Source organism: Neofelis nebulosa, chromosome 5 (assembly GCF_028018385.1).
Source record: "Neofelis nebulosa isolate mNeoNeb1 chromosome 5, mNeoNeb1.pri, whole genome shotgun sequence".
Lineage (NCBI taxonomy): Eukaryota > Metazoa > Chordata > Mammalia > Carnivora > Felidae > Neofelis > Neofelis nebulosa.
This window is the reverse complement of record NC_080786.1, coordinates 79,613,250-79,634,189: the sequence shown is the minus strand read 5'-3', so window position 1 is coordinate 79,634,189 and position 20,940 is coordinate 79,613,250. Positions and strand designations below refer to the sequence as shown.

Sequence of the window (20,940 nt, the reverse complement as noted above, 5' to 3'; positions counted from 1 at the left end):
TCAATTATGAAAATACCAAAATGTCAGATTCTTCTCCAGTCCAAGCAATAATGTAAAATGAGCCAATTCTTCTGAATCAGATTTTTTTAATGAAAATGATGACTGCTGAGGCTTTTCCCTTTAATGCCAACATTATTAGAACTCGGGGAAGAACACAAGGTCAATTTACTGCGTTCCATATTCTTCCCAGGCTCAAACCACTGAGCAATAGAAATATAATGTGACACGTGCAATTCTAAAGGCTCCTAGTAGCTACATTTAAAAAGAATAGAAGAGGGGCGCCTGGGTGGCGCAGTCGGTTAAGCGTCCGACTTCGGCCAGGTCACGATCTCGCGGTCCGTGAGTTCGAGCCCCGCGTCAGGCTCTGGGCTGATGGCTCGGAGCCTGGAGCCTGTTTCCGATTCTGTGTCTCCCTCTCTCTCTGCCCCTCCCCCGTTCATGCTCTGTCTCTCTCTGTCCCAAAAATAAATTTAAAACGTTGAAAAAAAAAATTAAAAAAAAATAAATAAATAAAAAGAATAGAAGATAAAATAAAATAAGTAGAAAAAGATTTATTTGACAAATATGCACAAAGTATACAAATCTATGCAAAATGTACAAAATAATTGTATTTGTATAGCCACATTTCAAGTGCTTGGTGGTCACATGTGGCTACCAGCTATCACACTGGACAACACGTCCCCAGCCTTTCCTCAACCTTCATCTCCCAGTAAGTGAACAAAGCAAAACGTTTGGTGGGGACAGAGAGACAAGTTGCACGATGGGCACCAAGATACACAGACTCGACCCAACCCATCTAATATTGCCAATTATTCTTCTCAACCTTAAAATCTCACGATCAAGAGATTCCAGGACACTGGCTCCACCCTGTATGTGAGGATGAAGAGAACCAAACAAGACCAAGGATTGCTACCAACAAAATGGCAACTTAGCCACGCCACCCACTGGCATGCTGATATCATCACATACAAGGACCTGAGAGTCTACCCTCAAACTTTTGCAGTTTGAATCAGGTCCATTTTCCCACTCTAACCATAAATATTTCCCTTCCCAGCTTCCCTGCACATCATCTGAGAATAAATAGGGTATGCAAAGATACAGTAAAAGTGCAATGCCTTAAGAGGTAAAGCTACCAAAACAGAGAGGTGAGGATCCCTTCTTCACCTTTTCATACCTTCTGGTCTGTGGATATGGAAGATTCTGTTCCTTTGTCAAATGATAAAGAGCTCTCCCTCCATCACTCTCCATACTTCTTCCTCCACGACAGGAGGTGGGGTGATTTTATCTGACTGGTAAATGGCATTTTGTAGTTTCATTAGTCGTGTTGTGCCAATGATAATCTCTTAGCTTTGATAGATGTAGTTGGTTATGTGAGATACTACTATTAAAGGAAGATGGGTGAAAGCTATCCACAGACTCTGTTACCAGTTACTATTCCTAGTTACTATTTTTGTAACTCACCAACAGCAACACAGTAAAGATTACTGGGGATGATCCCCTCAGGCTGCTTCCAGCCAAACCCAAACTCTATCCGGAAAAGAGCTGACAACACTGAACAACAAGAAAGGACATTACATGAAATGACTTCTCGCTTTTTATTGTTCTTGCAATAAATTAAAAAGTATTTCAAATGCATTTGATTAGTTAAAAGGTTCACTGGAAGCTAGGAATTAGCTGAATTAAAGATTGCTTAATTATAAATAAAAAAATAGAACGAGAAAGGCCAACTTTGCCAAGAAAGAAATTGTAATTGAATCATTCACATTTTTGCTAATTTTTGAAAAATTTTATTTTATGTTTGGACAAGCAATAGATAGAGAATCATCTTCCCAGATTATGGTTGAAGGTTTCAAATATTATATTGGCTCTGTCTTACTGGGAAAAGAAAAAGTCTTCTCCATCTGTGCTAAGAAAGAAAAAAAAAAAAAGCCTAGCCAACACATTCAGAGGGTTTTCAGAGATTCAGTGTCCAGACCTTTTAGCTCCCATCCCAAGTGTCAGTGAAACTATATAACTTAGCCTGGGAAAAATCTTTCAAAGAATCATGATACCTTTTTCTTCTCCCCAAAGTTTTCTTTCAAAGGTCAGTGTTTCTTCAACTCAGTTCACCTGATTCAGCAAACCAATCAAAGACCAAAGATTAAGAAAAATTAAATTCTACCATCTTGCATAGATAGGTATGTGGGTGAGTGGGTCGGTGGATGGATGGACAGATGGACGGATAGATAGATAGATAGATAGATAGATAGATAGATAGATAGACAGATAGATAGACAGACAAGAATAAAAGCTAAAGTTATTTGAGCCCAGTTTACAAGCTGCAGTTGCCTGCTCAAGGAAACGGACTTGGAAACATTGTACTCCTTCCTGAACCCTTACCACTATAACAAAAATATCAACATATTCACCGAGTAATTTTTCTCACCCTACTTTTAGATAAATGTTTGCCTTTCGTCAAAGGTAGTGAGTGTTATAGAAAGCAAGTCACGAAGATCAACATCTTTGGGATGAGGAAACAGGGAACCAGAAAGGGAAACAGAATTACCCAACTCGGCTCCTTCCTATCAGAACCCCTCTTAAACATGCCTTCAGACAGACCTTAAATTAAAAAGAAAGGCCAAAAATATTAAACAAAAAAAAAAAAAAAAAGCAAGTACTGTGAACAAAGTACAATGCTAAGTAACAGAAGGCAGAGAGAGACCAAGAACCCAAGGCTCTTCCTGGCCCTGAGAGGTTCTGGAACTATCTCCAGCCTCCTTGGAGGGCATCTGGCAGGCTTTCCTGGACCTGACTCCCTTCTGAGGACGCAGGTTTCCCTGCAGCCTCTCTATGTGCATCCTCCTGGCCCCCAACACTGCAGATACACAGGGTCCAAAGCCAGGGCCAGCATTTTTCTGAAGCCTCTTGTCACGTCTAGACCATTGCTCTGCTGCCACACAACCAGAATCTAGCCTTCAACTCTCCCACTTCCAATTTTTACTTTTACTTCTCCATGGAGACTCCCAGTTCCTGGGATCCTCTCTTTTTCCCCAGGTGCCATTCCCTTGTGGCAGCACTGCTCCCTGGTTCAGGGTAGAGCCCGTAAACAATAACATGTCAGGCATCATGGTGGTCCTTTACCCACCTTCACAGCTCTCTCACTTGACATCGTTTGATTATGGTACACTCAATAACACCTTAAGAAGCTAAGATACCAACACTGCAAACCATCTTCGGTGACAACCCTTTCAGTCTAGAGGGTAAAGTTATTGAAGCATTTCCTTACCCATTACCAAATTTGATTCCCACAACTGTAGTAAATTAGGATGCCCATTTAACAGAAGGGGAAGCAAAAGGACAAAGAGGGGAAGTAATCTCTACCAAGCGTTCACAGGAAATTTGGGGCACTGCTGAAATCTAAACCCAAATTTCCTCATATCTGGGGCCCAGGATGCTTTTTATCTCCCCATGCACCCAAGGCTCCAGGATCCCCTGCACAAAAAAATGACACCTCAGTAATGGAGAGGACAAATCATTAACCTCAGCAGGATTAAACTAGTATTTTTACTTGACGTAGACAGAGGGGAGTTAAAAAAAAAAAAAAAAAAAAAAAACTAAAAAAAGTTCTCCTAACGGATTCTGGTAGAGACGATTAGCAGAAATATCTTGCAAAGAACGTGGGTGTCCTGGAAGACTCATCGTCGTCATCATTATAATTTCTAATCATGTTGTGTGGGCAGGTGTCCGTGTAGCAAAAACACCATTGGAACCCAGATTAGCAGTTTCATCGGGAGACTAGAAACTAAGTCTGCAATTCTTAGACCTCAAAGTCTGAATCACAGCTTTCCCCTTGGGGATCAGCAAATATGCGGTCTGTGCCTTAGCAAGGACTGTTGGGCCTGCCATGGGGTGGGAAGGGGGGGGAGGAATCAAATCCCAGGTCCACCCAAAAACACAGAGTGGAGCAAGGTACCAGAAGCTTCCTGTGCGCCTGGAAATACCACTAGATTCAGAAACAGAAGGCCAGAGTTGTAGTCCCACGTTATGGCTCTAATTCACTGAGTAACTTTGAATGAATCATTTGCCTTCTTTGCATTTTTGTTTTCGTTCTCATCTGAAAATTGAGAGTTTTTCAACTATTGGTTTTCAAATGAGACATGGGATAAGATCAGGAGGGAAGGCAGCCAGCAGCAGGGTTTTGGGCATCCCCTAGTTCTGCACCCTCCCCCACAACTGCAGCACATCTGTTTTTAACATTTTACTTCAGGCCTCTGCAAGATTTAGCTACAACAAAGGAGCCAAACCCACAAAAAGCATGGGCATGCTGTCTGTTAACCCACCAGCTCTAACATTCTGATTCTCCTCAAATATGTTTTCTCCTGGGCTAATCTTTACAGAGATCGTTTCACCCAGTTGTACTTGACTGTATTGGTAGACTTTAAAAATAAATCTGTTAATGACATACTCTGAAAAAGTAATGTGAAGCATGTCAGTAATTTCTTCCTCCTCCACATGAGCAGATACCTAGAGAAAATGGCCAAAGATAGCGGAGAAGGACCAGAGCAACAGGAGGGAACCCACCACAACCCCCATGATTATTTCACAGGGATATATTAATTCGTACAAAAATATCGCTTAAGCATCCACAATATGATAGGCATTATGATAGTCTTGAAGTGAACAACAGACAAGGTCCCTGTTCCCATGAGGCTTATTCTAATTGGATCTCACATTTTTTTAATTTATATTAATAAAAAAGCAGAAACGTATTTTTGTGTGTGAATTAAGAGTCAAGCTCAGACAATTGGAAAAACAACAAAAGAAACTTGGGCAAAGCAGAAGAAACCCATTACTGACAACTTTAAAGAGAAAATAAAGAATAGTAGGGCCAGCAAATAAGTGCAAAAGCTGTTTTGTGAATAAATAATAAATAAAACTTGGCTGAACTAATCAAAAACGGGGGAGAGAGAAATAAAGCACAAAAAACATAAAACTGTAAATAATGACATGGAAATAAGCACAAACACAAAGGAAATGAAAACAATTATATGAAATGATTTAACTCCATGCAAATCTATCTGAAATCGGTGACTTTCCTAAAATACAATTAACATAAGTAACCACAGAAAAAACACCAAAGAAAATGAGTCCAATTAGTATAGGAGCAGAGAGATAAAAAGCTGTCAAAGAGTCAACAACCTCCACCCCTCCAAAAAAGGCACCAAGTCAAGGCAGTTTCACAGGGGAATTCTATCACATATTTTAGGATTAGATCATATAAGTGGTGTTAAAACTATTTCAAAAGGAAACAAAGAAAAAGAAAGGCCTTTGAATTATTTTATGGGATTTAAGCATAACATCTATACTAGAATCTGACAATAGCAAATATACACATATACGCACTCACACAATTCTCAAATAATCTCACTTAGGAAAACTGATACAAAACTTGTTAATAAATTATTGCCCTCTAGATTCCAATAACACTAAAAATATAATGCACAAACTATGACTAAGTGGATTTCATGTTTGAAAAATGTATTTATATATTTCACCAAATTACAGAACAAAAGATAAAAATCTAAGGTATTTTCTCAGCAAAGAAAAAAGGAGACAATGCATGATGATTTCCATAGTTTCCAAAGTATTAAACATTTAACAACTAGTCTCTGTTTTAAAAATAAAAAACACTCTCAGAATAGGGATGAATTTTTTTTAACACAAGATATTTCTCAAACCAAAACCAACATTACAATTAATAGGAAACATTATAAGTATAAGCATTCTCATTAAAGTAAGGAAAAAGAGAAGGAAATTCACTCAAACTCTGCTATTTAATATCTACTCCTCTTGATACAACAGAGGAGTAGAAAATCTACTCCTCTACTCCTTTTTCTAATCTATAGATTAGAAAAATCTATAAGATTTATAAAGGAAAATCTACTCCTTTTTCTAATCTATAGATTAGAAAAATCTATAAGATTTATAAAAAATAGAAAGAAAAAGGTAAATTATAGCTATTGCCAGATTATATAAGATTACTGAACCAGAAACTCAAAGAAATTTATCTAAAACTTATTCAAATAAGGGCGCCTGGGTCGCTCAGTCGGTTGAGCGTCTGACTCTTGGTTTCAGCTCAGGTCATGATCTCACAGTTCATGAAATTGAGCCTTGCGTTGGGTTCTGCGCTAAGAGCATGGGGCCTTCTTGGGATTCTCTCTCTCCCTCCCTCTCTGACTCTATCTCTTTCTAAATATAAATAAACACATAAAATTTAAAAAGTAAATAAAATTTGAAAAACTTATTTAAATAATGAAAGAATTCAGTAAAGTGGCTGGATAGAAAAACCCATATACTGATAACAAGAGGCTATATAAACACACGTAAAATCAGATGCTATAATATAAAATAATAATTCCATTAACTAGAGAAAACCGAAAGTACCTAGTAAAATAAACTGACAAGAAATATGCACAGTCTGCATGAGGAAAATTTTAAATGCTCCTGATGATATAAAACAAGACTTCAACAAATGGAAAGGCATTGTGTTCTAGAAAAAAGAAATAACATCTGTACAGTGCATAATGTAAATGAATAAGTTTGGAGCAATCCCCATAAAAATATCAAAGTGACATTACTTTCAGAATTGGGCACGTTCATTCTAAAGTTCATGGGAAAATAAAGTGCTAAAAGACGCAAAAATTTAGAAAAAGAGGAACTAATGAGATTGGAGTAGCCCCATCAGATAACAAAACATATACAATGTACATGTTTTGGTACAATAATTGAAAGCATAAACATGGTGCATAAAGTGACAGACAAATGGAACAGAAGGTTCCAAAAATAATACAAATTCCTAAGTAATAAGTAATTAAGCATTAAGAAATTTAATATTTAATAAAAGTGCTTTTTCAAATCAGTGTGGAAAAAGAACGGACTACCCAATGAATAGTGTTTGGCAGGTGGATCTAGAGAATATCAGAGTGGATCCCCACCTCGCATCTTTTACCAAAATATAATTTCAGTGAATCAGTGATGAGAGACAGAGTGAAAAAGAAAAAAGAACCAAATGAACGGACAAGAAAATAAGAAGATATTTTTTTTAATAACCAAAGTGGAGAAGGCATTTCTAAGTATTACACAAAGCCCCCAAACTATAAAACGAAAAGATTTAACTGACTATACAATTTTTTCTGTTATTTTTTTGCATGCAAGCTAAAAAGACAAATGCAAAATGGCGAGGTGTTGCAACTCCTATCACGGACTAAGGGTCAACTTTTTCCCTGTAAAAAATAAGCAATCATTCAATAGAAAAGGAGGCAAAGGGGAGTTCACAAAAACCAAAACCAAATGGCTATATCCTATTTAAAATGATGTTAACAGTCACTGACAGCAACAGAAGTGCTAATTCAAACTATAAGATAACCAGACACAAGATACTGATACAGAAATGATCATCTAGCTATAGGATTGCATGAAAAAAGCAAGATACAAAATAATGTGTGCACTGTGCTCCCCTTTGTGTAAATATTCTCTAGGCATATAAATACATAAAAATGTCTGTCTCTACCCAGTTTATTTCTAGAAGCAGATACAAGGAACTGGTAACAGTGTAGACCTCTGGGTAGGAAAAGTAGACAGTTGAGACCCTGATAGGAGAAAAATTTATTGTTTCACTACACTTCTTTTTTGTGACTTTTTAATTTTGCACTATATTTTTGTGTTGCTTGCTCAGTTATTTGTTTTAGTTTTCTTTAAAGAAAGACTGGACAACAATGCACCAATGAGGACATCAAATGCGGGGAAAGGGAGCCAGCTAGATAGTCTGCAGCCTTCCATCTCTGCAATTTAATATGGCCTATCAGAAAGAGGGTGACAAAGGTGTTGGGCTTTGAAGCCTAATGCAGCCACTTAACAGTGTTGACTTTGAGGAAGTTCTTTACTCGTATAGTGCCTCAGTTTCCACAGCTGTAAAACAGAAAGCTAAAATTGACATCTTAACAAGTTGCTGTCAAAATGAAGTATGATAACAGGTATAAAGCATCTAACCCAAAGCCTGGCAAGGAATACATGTTCAAAATGATGATGGTGACCATGGTGATAATATAACAACTCTAGTTCTGTGTTGCTCAACCACATACATTCAACCCAACACCCAGCTCGCCCACTGGCCTCACTGGCCTCAGCTTCCCAGCTCATTGCCAGAACACTCCGAGTCCCCATGAAGTAAGAGTTGAATAATTACCAATTCCAAACACCAGTCAGAAAGACAACTGGAAACACCTGTTTCAACTCCCACATAGGGCTGAGGGAGGAGCGGAGGAGAGCTGTAGTTAGCAGACAGGAGAAAGAGGTGGAAACTCCAGTCTACTGACCCCCATTATACAGACTTCCCACCACAAAACTTCACATGTTGGCCAGGAATGGGCCTCTTACCCTCAACTCCAATGGCCTCTCATTTTTCAAAGTTACCTTGTTTCACCTTCAAGAGCTCCATTTTCACTGTGAAGCACCTATAGCACATCCCTCCATCAGGTGCCCCAGTCTCACTCCCTCACGAACACGATAGTCCCAGTACCCACAAGGCCTCCTCTTCAGATTCTCACACATTAGACGGCAAAACTACCCTTCCTGCTGTGTTACAAAAGGCCAACTTTGTCAGTCTTCCCAAAGAGGGAGGAGAAAAAAGAAAGGATTTAAAAAAAAAAAAAAAAAAAAAAAAAAAAAACTTCACTGAAGACTACCCTGACAGAAATGTGGTCCCCTCTCTCTAGAACGTGATGACTTCACAATGGATAAAGAGGGTGCATCCTTAGAGCACTGGGTTTTCTTTGCGGTGATGGTGGCAGTGAGGTTTTTGTGTGTTTATGTTGTTTTATTTTTCCTTCTTTCTGTGTTTGGTCTTTGAGAAAGATTCTCTTATGGTGGCTATCAATTCTCATTTAAAGAAATAAGGACAATGGTATTCATAATGAAACAAAAGTACTTTTTACTCTCTGTGGTCTGCAAGGAGTTTCACATTTCACTCAGATAGAACTCCATGTTTTACTAATGTGAAAGTGTGTGGTTTTGGCGATAGCCAAGTTCTTCTAATATTCAACCTTCTGTTGTTTCTTACTTGCAATTTACAGTAAAACGAATCCCAACTTTTCCCCTTTGTCAAAATCAGCCCATTTTTAAGACACCCAGGCCACCTCAAACACTGTACTTGTCATGAATATCCCACTGGCATGAGCCTATTTAGATCCAGTTTTGTGCATTCATCTCCACCATGAAACAGAATGCCCAAATTTGGTCTGTGGACTCCACAGGACATCAACGTTCTGAAGAAGCACTGAAGAAAGGCCAGTCCTATCTTTGCTGATCTCCCCTTCCCCCAAATCCCTTTCGACCTTCATTTTTGGCTCAAGTTGGACAGAAAGATCAGGCCTGTGAGTCTGCAACAGGAGAAAAGCTACCCCCACCGTCACAGGGGTAGCTTAATCATCACCCTTTACTTGGGTTATAGAGCTCCATCTTGAGAAGTTCTTTCCCAAGGGCTTAACCATCCCATCAAGCTCCTCCACCATGTCCAGAAGCAACTTAGGCTCAAAACAAGGCAAGTTAGCTGCCCAGGAGCCTCCTCCTGCAGTGAGTGGCAAGATCAGGTCCTCGTTCCAAGTTTTACTAGTCTAGAGCAAGGGCTCTTCCTGCTCTCTGCACTGCCTGAGGAGAGCCACCTGAAGTTCCCCTCAACCCTGCGAACATCACTGACTCTTAGCTGCTGCTTCATGACATACCGCGACCCCACCAGCAAGGCCACCCATCAGCCCACCCCTGATGGCACAACTGTTCATGCAGGGGTTGGTTTTGATTGCTCAGGGCTTGGGCCATACCAGTGATGAGGTATTTTCACTACCACCAGGGTCCATCGATTATCGGATGCGTCACAGATAACCTGTTAACAGTCATCGTTAAAGTCCTGATGTGCCAAATGAATTGTTTTTATTCAGAAATCAGCACTCTTTCCAGGTTATTCCTACGCTATTGTCACTCACACTTTCGTCTACTTCCTTAAGTGGGAGAAGAAGAGACGAGAGTTAGGGATAGATCTCCGGTTATTCCACTTAATCCCTGCCTGCCTTTCCTTGGTCACAGCCCACAGTGTACTGTTATATGAACATAATCCGCTGTAAGAGACTTTGATGAGTAAAGGCCGAGGACTACTGCTGTAGATAAGGAGAGCAGAGGGCCCCACAAGAAGCTGGCTTTCCTAGAAAGAGGAGATAATATCTAAATTCCCTAATGACTGGGTAAACCTCTACCATCAGTCCTAAATTTGTTCTACAGCCTGATGTTTGGATAACAGAACTCAGAATGCCCCTCTTGTAATCCCCAGCTGCCTCATTAAAAATTTTGTCCAAACAGAGTAACATAAATGTGTTATCTATTACTCAGTGTACACACACTCACCCACACACACACGCATACACACCTCAGAGCACAGAAGAGACCCAGTCTAGTGCTGCAGATGACTAAAAATGCAGTACAGATCAGGCCAACTTATCCTATCAGTGCCTAAGAGATAAACAGTCTTGCAAGTTATAATGAAGTTGGCTTGACCATCCCTGTTAACAACTTCTCTCTTGGGACTAAGTATATATTGTCTTCCTCACTAGACTGTAAGCTCTCTTCAGTGAAGGACCAATTCGTGATTCAAATAAACATGTAATGAGCACCTATTATGTGCCAGGCACTAATTGAGATGGCGGAGATACAGCAAAGAATGAGAAAAGACTAAATGTCCGCACTCCTGGAGCCCTACGACGGCAGAAAATTCACAAAGGGGGAAAGGAACACCTAGTTTTCAGAGAGCAATACATTCTTTAAAGGAAAGTAAAATTGGGTATAGGAGGTAAGGAGTGCTTGATGTGGGGAGAGCTGTTGTTATTGACATGACTTTTACTTCTAACCATGGATTTGGAGTTTTTAAAAGAATCCCCATGACTGTCTAATCCCCAGACATACTGATTTAATTAGTGTGGGGGTGGGCTTGTGCAACAATGCTTTTGAAGGCATTCCATCAGGGTGGACAACCACTGGTATGCTTGGTTGTGAACTCAAACGGGCCTGGGCTTCAAACCCACCTATTATGCACCATCTATGTGCCTCTGGGCTTTATCTCTGAGCCTCAGTGTCCTTATCTGTAAAAACAGGATAACAATAGTAATGCACAACTTTTGGGCTTACTGTAAGAATTAAATGATACATGTAACATGCCTAGCACATGGAAAGCACTTAGGAAGTGCTGGCCATCATGCACCGTTATCTTTATCAATCAGGAGATGCATACTGGAAGGCTATAGGTCCAGTCTGGCCCTTCGATAAGTTTGGTTCGCCATGTACAGAGTGGACTTATAAAGTGCTTTGCCGTTGCGGCTAAGAGCCAAAGTTGATGTTCCTATGCAAGATCACAAATTGCACTTTGCTCTTTCCATGAGGAAGCATCTCTCGCAGTGTTTTATAAGAATTTGAATGAGTTGCCAACATTTAAAGACCTAAAGACCTCACGTAAAAATCTGACAACGCATTCCCATGGGCAATAATTGATTAGCACCAGACAGCCGCCATCTTTTTCAGAGAGAGTCCTCTCGAGCTATCCGCGTGCCTCACCACACCCTGTAGCTCCCTTCCAAAAGTGCACAATGATCGTGGCCGAGGACCAGTCACATTTCATCGGCACATCTGCACTGTTACCTTCTCTACAGTCAAGAGGAGAACAAAGTGGTACCTATACCCAAGACTCCTGCGTGGGAAAAGGACAACTAGCAAAAAGGGCTTTGTATTTCACGAAGACACTGTAAGTATTTGTTTGTGGAAGCAAAGGCTATTTTTGTATATTAACTATGCAAGTGCAGTGTGTCTGCGTCAAAAGCATAAAACTTGCATGTCACCCGATCACTCTTCTACATGACTCACCTGGCCCCGTAGGCATACGACCTATCATGGCCTGGGCACTGAAACAAGAGCTCAGCAAACACTAGCCCTGGAATCTCAGAACTTTGAGAGGTACTTTCCATTATCACCATTTTCAAAGATGAGGAAACTGAGCCCAGGAAAGGATAGGCAATGGCCTTGGGTCATATAAATAATAAATGGCAAAGTTAGCTGTGGAACCAGAACTGTCTGACGTCAAAGTCGAAACTTCTTCCACCTAGGGAGCTATTTAATGTAATTTAACTATTGAGGAGAACAACAACTAGATGGGAAACTTCTTGGAAAGAACGTCATCACTTTAGAATAGTATATCTCTCCCTGGTCAATGTACTTGGAGTTCCTGCCACTAATGGTGAAGACCATCCCAATAATTTCTGGCAACTGTGTCTTTCAGATGTTGAGAAACCTGCAAATTATACAGTGAAACCTGTTTCTCTCTTTCTTTTGTCCCATGTAAAGATAGTTCCACTTTTACTTTTCTCCAGTTTATTTATTTATTTTGAGACAGAGAAAGGTGGGGGGGGCTGGTGCATGCACACAGGGAGAGGCAGAAAGAGAAGGGGACAGAGAATCCCAATGTGGCGCTCCATCCCACAAACCTGTGAGGTCATGAGCTGAGCCGAAATCAAGAACTGGACGCTTAACCAACTGAGCCACCCAAGTGCCCCTAGATAGTTCCACTTTTAAATCTACAAACAGATCACAAAAAGAAAAATGCACTTGTATGTGTACGCATGTCTGTCCACACGTGTGTGTGTGTGTGTGTGTGTGTGTGTGTGTGTGTGTTGTGTTGACAGAGACCAAAACAAATGACTGAAATGGATGGATGAAGACATATTCAGGTTCAGCTCAAACACTGTCTCTTTGCTGAAGGCTGCCTTGATTCACCCGGTCAGAATGAACCTGCTACCAGATTCTAAAACAGGTCATGTGTATGTATCTTAGATCTGTACATCACATCATATCTATGTGTTATGTGTCAAAATCCCCACCAAATTAGCATTCTCTGGAAAAAAAAGATACGTTTCTCACGTTTATATTACCCACCCCAATCCAGACCCATCATCAATGTTAAGCAGAAAACCCAGCACACAATCAGATGCAAAATAAGTAAGCGAAGACAAGGTTGACCATTTTCCAACCATGTTTCTATAAGTAAATGCCTACTTAGCATTAGCACCTATGGACCTAGGTTTTGTAGGGATGCAGAGATTCATTTTTTTAAACTTCAATTCAAGATGTGCATCATCTACTGGAGGATAAGAATGAAAAATGTACATACATAACCACAAAGCAGAAAAAAATTAAAATTAAACCTTCTAAGAGATACAAACAAAAAAAGTTCTGACAGTTGAGAGAAATGTGCAAAATATGAAATTCCTCAGAATTTTGCTATAATCTTTAAGTGGTCAATTAAAATATATCTACCCAAATAAACATGCAATTTCTTTCTCTGATAATTTACTGACATTTCTTTTTTCAAGTTGCTGACATTTAAGTATCAAAAGAGCTGTTAAGAAAGGTCTCAGCCGTAATGGGGAATTCAACTTTTTTTTTTTTAAAGGCAGCTTAAGAGAAAGTAGCTTTGTATTTTAGCAATTCTAGAAGAGCTTGACTTTTCTGACAATATAAGTGGAAAGAAACTTGAGTCAAAACACACAAGAAAGAAAAAGATGCTCAAGATATTTCAAGTCTACAATTATTTGCTGAACACATGCTAAGTGCCAGGAAATATGTTAAGCTCTCCAAGGAAACAGAGCTCAGTCTTTATTTGGGGTAACCGTGGGGTACTGGTCCAGCAAAAAAACATTAGGATATAACTTTATGATAAGCAGTATAGAAGAGGTGTGGGCAAAAGGCTAGGAGATTCAAGGGGGAGAGAAATTATGTAAATTAAGAATTCTATTGATAAATGTGGCATAGCACTATGAAAAGAAAACTAAATTGAGTAACTTGGCATTTGCATTATAATCCTGGTTTTGCCAATAATTTGGTGACAGAACTTGAGCAAGTCACTGCCTACATTTTAGACTTCAGCTTCTCCCAGGATTAAAAAGGAGACAGGGGTGCCTAGATGGCTCAGTCAGTTAAGCGTCCAGCTTTTGATTTTGGTGAGGCCATGATCTCACATTTCCTGAGATCGAGCCCCGCATCGGGCTCTGCACTGACAGCACGGAGCCTGCTTCAGATTCTCTCTCTCCCTCTCTGTCTGTCCCTCCAGCTCCACTCCCCTCTTTCTCTCAAAATAAGTAAATAAACATTTTAAAAAATAATAATAATGAGACATATGACCCTCCCAGTGGTCACATTCTACAAAACTCAGTATTAAATAGCCTTCTGAACTAGAATTACGGCAAGAGGAAATAAGTTTCCCACTATGTTGTTTGAATCCATTGCCCTCTTAGATGTGTGTCGACCAACAGATTCAAAAGCAATAAACCTAGTAGCTACACGGAATTTGGTATTTTCCTTAAAATTTACATGAGTAACTAAATTTTATGTCATTTCACCATAAAAGCTAGAGTAGTCCTACAAGGTCAAGGGGGGAAATATGGAGGCAGGCAGAGAAGCGGGGGGGGGGGGGCGGGGGGTGGATTTCCACGAGGGCTCCCCCTCCATTTCATGGCACGAAAGGTACAGAGTAATTCTAGGTCCAGCTGCCATCAGTCAGTACTGGTTCAGTTGGTAGGAAAAGAGAGAACTGTATCAGAAATGACCCCAGTATATCTTTCCAATGTCATCTCCCACTATTACTTCCTCTCAAATTTTTATCTTATAAACAAATATTGCCACACTTGCCTCACCAAATCAGAATCTCAAAGGAGGGTGCTAGAAATCTGTATTATTAACAGCAAGTGATTACAATGATCGGGCAAGTCAGAGAAATCCTATTCCAGAACATTCAAACTATTCATCATTCACCACAAATTCCCTGCTCCTTGTCCCTTTGTGTTTTGTGTCCCTTTGTGTGTTTCTCCTGCCTGCACTGCTCTACTCCCATCTCTGGCTGGTGACATACATACACTTACCTATCCTTCAGGTCCCAGTTAAAGCACCACCTGATTCTACTACCTGAATACTGTCCTACATGTATTTCTTATTTCCTCTATGGGATTATGAGCTCTTAGAGATCAGAGAAAGAGTGTGATTCATTCATTCATTCATTCATTCATTCAACAAATATTTATAAAGCACCTGCCACACGCCAGGCACTGCTCTAGGCACTAGTGACACAGCAATAAACAGACAAAATTCACTCTTTTCATGGACACTGTGGTCCACAGACCAAATCTGGTTCACTGCGTGTTTTGGTAAAATTGTATTGAAACATAGCCACACTCAATTATTTCCATACTGTTTATGACAGAGTTGAGTATTTCGCTCTTTATATTGTAATATTTATATTTACTTCATATTGTCAGATAGCAGAATGAGTAGCTATAACACAGACCATATGGACCACAGAGGCTAAAATATTTACCATCTGTCCCTTTACAGAAAAGTCTGCTGACCCCCCTGTTCTAGTATATCCTTCCCACATAGCATCATGCCTGGTTGACAGTAGGCAATTAATAAATGCTTAAAGAATAAAATAAAGGTAGAAAGTGAGAATAAGATCATAGAAGGCAGGTCCTACAGTAAAATCTCTTTCACCCAGTCTCCATCTTCCTCCTTAATTGTGCAACACTAATTTCCATCCCGGATAAAATGATAGCAATGCTACAGTTCGGCATGATTACAAAGGGAGGGGACAAGCTTTCCAACCTAGAAAAGTTAAGAATGAAATAAATTTGCTATGTCCTCAAAAGTCGTTACTATTTCAGTCTTATTTGTGATTGTAACAGCTGGCCTGGCAAAAAAAAAAAAAAACACATCACAATAGCTGCCCTTCTGCCTTCCTCCAGCTTACAAACATTTGGGGAGAAGTTGTTACTGTGATTCCTTGGTTTGTTTGCCTCAGTAAGATGCACCTTTTGGATCAAGCTAACGAAGCACAAAGTACCGGCTCCCACTATGACAGGTAAGTCAAACACAAACACACAGCTACACGTGAGGAGAACCTCATTCTGTCAAATACTAAAGTAAAGCTTATAGACTCAATCATATATCCAGAGCCTCAGAATGGTCTTTATCATGTCCCCATGCAAACCTTCTCATCTTTCACGAAACCAACTGAAAGCTGTGCCATTTGCAGGCTGCTTTTCAGAGGCTGAGTTACTATAAAACTGGAAGTGGAGAGCTGGTACACAGCTAAGGTTTTACAAGCACTGAGCAGTGCGGTTTACTGCAAAGAGTAACAGCTTTAGAATCAAACAAGTCTCGATTTCACCAAAGCTTCGCTACTTGCTAACCATGTAAATTTGGGCAAATCATTCAGCCTCTTTGAGTCTTTGCCTTACATTATGGGAATAACACAAGTTACATCACAGGGCTGATGTGAGAATTAAATAAGATAGGGAAGTCCTAAGGATAGGCAAGTGCAAAGCAGCTTTCTCGGAATCAGAAGAAAGTAGGTTTTCGGTAACAGTTGGTTCCTTTCCTTCCATTTTATCCAATAGCAAGTGCAAAACAAATCCCCACACCTCAAAAATTCCTTTGTACATAATACACCTAAACTCCCTGAAAATGTTATATATATATATATATACATATATATATATATATATATATATATATATTTTTTTTTTTTTTTTTTTTTTTTTTTTTTACTCAATAAATTTGGAAAGATGGCATCTCTACATCTATGACTCTTTCTTAGTCCAAACTCAAGAAAATTCTTTCCCTTCTTAATTTACTACTCAGAAGTGAGATAACAGCTCTTGTTTAGGAGTGCCTGGGTGGCTCAGTTGGTTGAGTGTCTGACGTCAGCTCAGGTCATGATCCCACGGTTCGTCAGTTCGAGCCCCGCATAGGGCTCTCTGCTATCGGCACATAGCCTGCTTTGGATCCTCTGTCCTCCTCTCTCTCTCCCCCTCCCCCACTCATTCATTTTTCTCTCTCACTCAGTAAATACAACGTAAAAACAGCCCTTATTCTATCTCCTGGTGACTGATTTCTAGCAAAGTATTAGTTGAAACGACATTCCCCAAAATGCATTACGTTAAGAGACCCTGATGAGCATCACAGAACGGGGTATCACGTCAGTTCTGAACACTCCTCCAGATTTTGAAGCAAAACAAAATGGTCAAGTCTCAATCATTTTCATTCTCTGGTTCTGGTGTCCTCGGCCCCTGTGATACCCTTTGTAAAATGCAACAAAGAAATTCATATGCTTCCATCAAAATAGTTTACATTCATTTTACGGATAGACATGGACGGGGTGAGTAGATGGACATGGGTGACAGATGAAGACGGAGAGAGATAAAGGAGAGGGGGAGGGGAGAATGGCCACAGGATGGATGATTACATGGATGACTGGACAGGTGGGAGGGTGGGAGGGGGGTGGGGGGCACATGGGCAAATGCGGGGATGGAACTCACCCAAACGTACATGGCAAGACGCTAGGCAGACACAACAGAAACGCAAAGAAAGGGACAAAGACATAAGTCTACAACAAAAATATCCATCAATTTCAGGACTGAAATACCACCAAAATTCCCTCTCCTAGCCTACTGCTCCTTAAATCTCCATTTTTAAATATCCAAAGGACTCTCTTCATCATTATGTCATTGCATCCAAAAATGTGGTAAATATAGGATTATATATGTGCACAGCAACAGAAAATGAATCCTCTGGGCAAAACAAATTTGCCACATCCTCCTAATAAGAGAATATAAAAGTATTCCAGAAGGCATAAAGCAACTTATCTGATATAGTGCATTCATGAGAATAACCATACTATTTTTCAATGTTTCTCTAATTAACGTTATGTTAATTAAGAGAACTTGGCCTAATAGATTTTGTTGCAGTCAGAATTTTCTCTAAATTAACAATTCTCCAGGTCTAACTTTACCTTCACTGAGATCTTAACTAAAAGTACTGCTCAACTCCAGCCCAATACGTATTAATTTGGGATGAAATAAAATACGCCAAATTCCTCTACTGCAAAAACAGTTGTCAACTGCCTCTGACTTGTCTTACAGCAAGTTCCCTTCTTGGTAAACAGGAAGTACTGTTTACTGTGCTATGGAAAATGGAAACAATGGTCAAGCGTCTCACAATACATGCAAATACATGACTCACATAATACAATACTATGTAATGATTAAAATGTAAACTTTTGCAGGAGGTTTAATGACATCGGAAAATGTTTGCAATGTAGTATCATGTAAGGAAAACATGTAAGAATAAATATGTGTAACATGACCCCCCCCCTTTAAAAAAAAAAAAAAGAATAGAGTGGGTATATGTGTAAAATAGAACAATAGTTACCCTGGATAGTGAGAATGGGTGTTTTAATTTTCTTCCCCGTACTTTTTGGCACTTTAATTTTCTAAAATGAGTATACTTAACTTTTATAATTAAAAATGAAAGGTTATTTTGTTTTAGGAAAAAGACCAGCACCCATGCTAAAAATAAAATACAATAAGAATAGTTTGTTTGTTTCCATTTACAGAGTATTTTCACATGCATTCACTCATCTGATCTATTCAACAACTCAGAGAATGGGGTTGAGGATCCACACCAACAGCCAGGCAGTCAAGCTCATAGAGCAAACTACGACAGCACACCTGACTAAGTTTCTTGATGTTCTATAGCCTTCTTTACAATGACCATTCACTTATCTAAGGAAAAGAGTTGGTCTTGAGGTTTTTTTTTGTTTGTTTGTTTGTTTTTTGTTTTTTTTAATAATGGGGGCTCCAAAACTGCCCAAAGTACCAACATCACATCCTATTAAAAAAAAAAAACAAAAACAAAAAAACAAGGGCACCTGGGTGGCTCAGTCAGTTAAGCATCTGATCAGCTCAGGTCATGACCTCACAGCTCGTGAGTTCAAGCCCCACAGCAAGCTCTGTGCTGAAAGCTCAGAGCCTGGAGCCTGCTTCAGATTCTGTGTTTCCCTCTCTGTCTCTGTCCCTACCCCGCTCCCTCTCTGTCTCTCTCTCAAAAATAAATAAACATTAAAGAAAAAAAAGAAAAAACTACATACAAGCACATCTAAGCCCCTCAGTATCTTGCCCCAAAATGGGAGGGAAAGACCTTCTTCAAGAACAACACAATTTCCTACTGTTACTATTTTCATGAACATGTAAAGCCAATTATCCTAATGGGACGAGTCCAATCTATTAAGGAGATATCCAGGCACAGTTTTTAAAAAGACAAAGTCTGACCTAGATAAGCAAATCTGAGACAAAGATTCGAAAGCTGCTTAAGGCAACAGAATGCTGAAGGAGGTTCAGAGTCAGCATCGAAGAAACATCACAGTTCAAACCTAGCTGGTCTTGGGATGAGTCACCAGTGCTGCTGTGACACCTTCCTGCCCCATTCATCAGACAGGTTTTTCCATTAGAATTTACTGACGATGTCATCGCTCCCCAGTGAGGTGGTAAGATCAATTCTGCAGTTTTAAGATGGGGAACATATGACTGAAAAGCCGTAACACCAATTCCATTCAGTACACTCAAAAAAGCCCAAGGACAGTGTAGTCTCAGTTGAAGGAACACTTGTCTCCATTTTACCTCCACCCATGAGCAAACCCACCAAAGTCTGTCTGTTCTGGAGTTCTGACTAAAGAGCTACCAGATTCCGACAAAATCTGGTGCATTGCTAAAGGTATAAGGCAGATTAATTACGTAGGGAATATGCAGAGAAAAAGGCTGGGCCTGCTTAGGGGCTGGGGCAAAAAAGGACGTTGGATTTTTGTGGAAAAGTTGGAACCTATAGAATAAAATGGAGCCTCATGACTGGCCTCACCTTCAGTGGGGACTGCCCTCAGTTCCCCTCCTATGGAAACTTCTAGAACAGAACCCATACATGTAGGAGCAAGAGTGTTGCTGGGCAGAATAAATACTCATTATGGGAATGAGCCTGGAGAATAAAAGCAGCAGATGGTCAGGACACGGAGCCTTTGTTCCCTCGTACCATCATCCAGCTTCCTCTCCAGCTGAGGCCAGAGCCTTTTAGATACCTTCTCACTCTCTTTCATGCCCTGAGTAGGTCTTCCTCACCCTGGAACCAATAGGTTAAATGTCTTTTAAAAAGCTGTAACTCCAAGCACTGTATGCCACAAGTAAACTGGAACAGATTTTAATAAGCAGGAATGCCCATCGGAACTACCCAGAAAAGGTTTTAAAAATGCTAACGCCCAGGCCCGCAGCCAAAAATTTAGGGATACAGACTGAAAATCTGAATTCCAGTAGGATTTCCCTAACTGAAGCTGATCTACAAACTCAAGTTGAAAAACTCCTACTGTCTAGAGCAATCGTCACCTTGGGTACTCGAGGCCACTGAGGGTACCTGGGCAAGAGTCCCCAGGAGGATCAAGTGGCCAGTAGCTAACCTGTGTTCATGGTGGACAAACAAGGAGAGGAGAGGGGCGCCTGGGTGGCTCAGTCGGTTAAGCGTCCGACTTCGGCTCAGGTCACGATCTCGCGGTCCGTGAGTTCGAGCCCCGCGTCGGGCTCTGGGCTGACAGCTCAGAGCCTGGAGCCTGTTTCAGATTGTGTGTCTCCCTCTCTCTCTGACCCTCCCCCGTTCATGCTCTGTCTCTCTCTGTCTCAAAAAGAAATAAACGTTAAAAAAAAATAAAAAAAAAAAAAAAAAAAAGAAGGAGAGGAGAACCAAAGAGTGGCTGGGGTAGCAGTGAGGTTTCCCAAGGCGTCAGAAAGTTGCCTCCAAGAGAAGGGCTAGTATATTCTGTCAAACATCTCCAGGAGAATGGGTCCACTTAGGAGCCCAGGAATGAGGTAAACAGAGACACTGGGGCAGGATTTGGGTTTTGCAGGGGTAGGTATGCAAGAAGGCACTCACCACAGGAAGGCTGGTTAATCAATCTACACAATATATGCAGTTTGTGATCTTAAAGAAAAAAAATAGGGCAGGAGG

At 40.2% G+C, this 20,940-nt stretch overlaps 1 protein-coding gene across 5 annotated transcripts in view; it reads right to left on the bottom strand.

Annotated features, from left to right (window-relative positions):
- Nucleotides 1-20,940, bottom strand: part of LPP (LIM domain containing preferred translocation partner in lipoma) — a 682,444-nt gene that overhangs the window by 524,369 nt on the left and 137,135 nt on the right. The window contains exon 1 of one of the 5 annotated variants that reach the window (XM_058732404.1): nucleotides 8,452-8,685. The exons of the other annotated variants lie outside the window; for them this stretch is intronic. The gene's annotated coding sequence lies outside the window, so the exon portion shown is untranslated. Of the gene's footprint in view, nucleotides 1-8,451; nucleotides 8,686-20,940 lie in introns of those variants that run through there. 5 annotated transcript variants of the gene reach the window in all.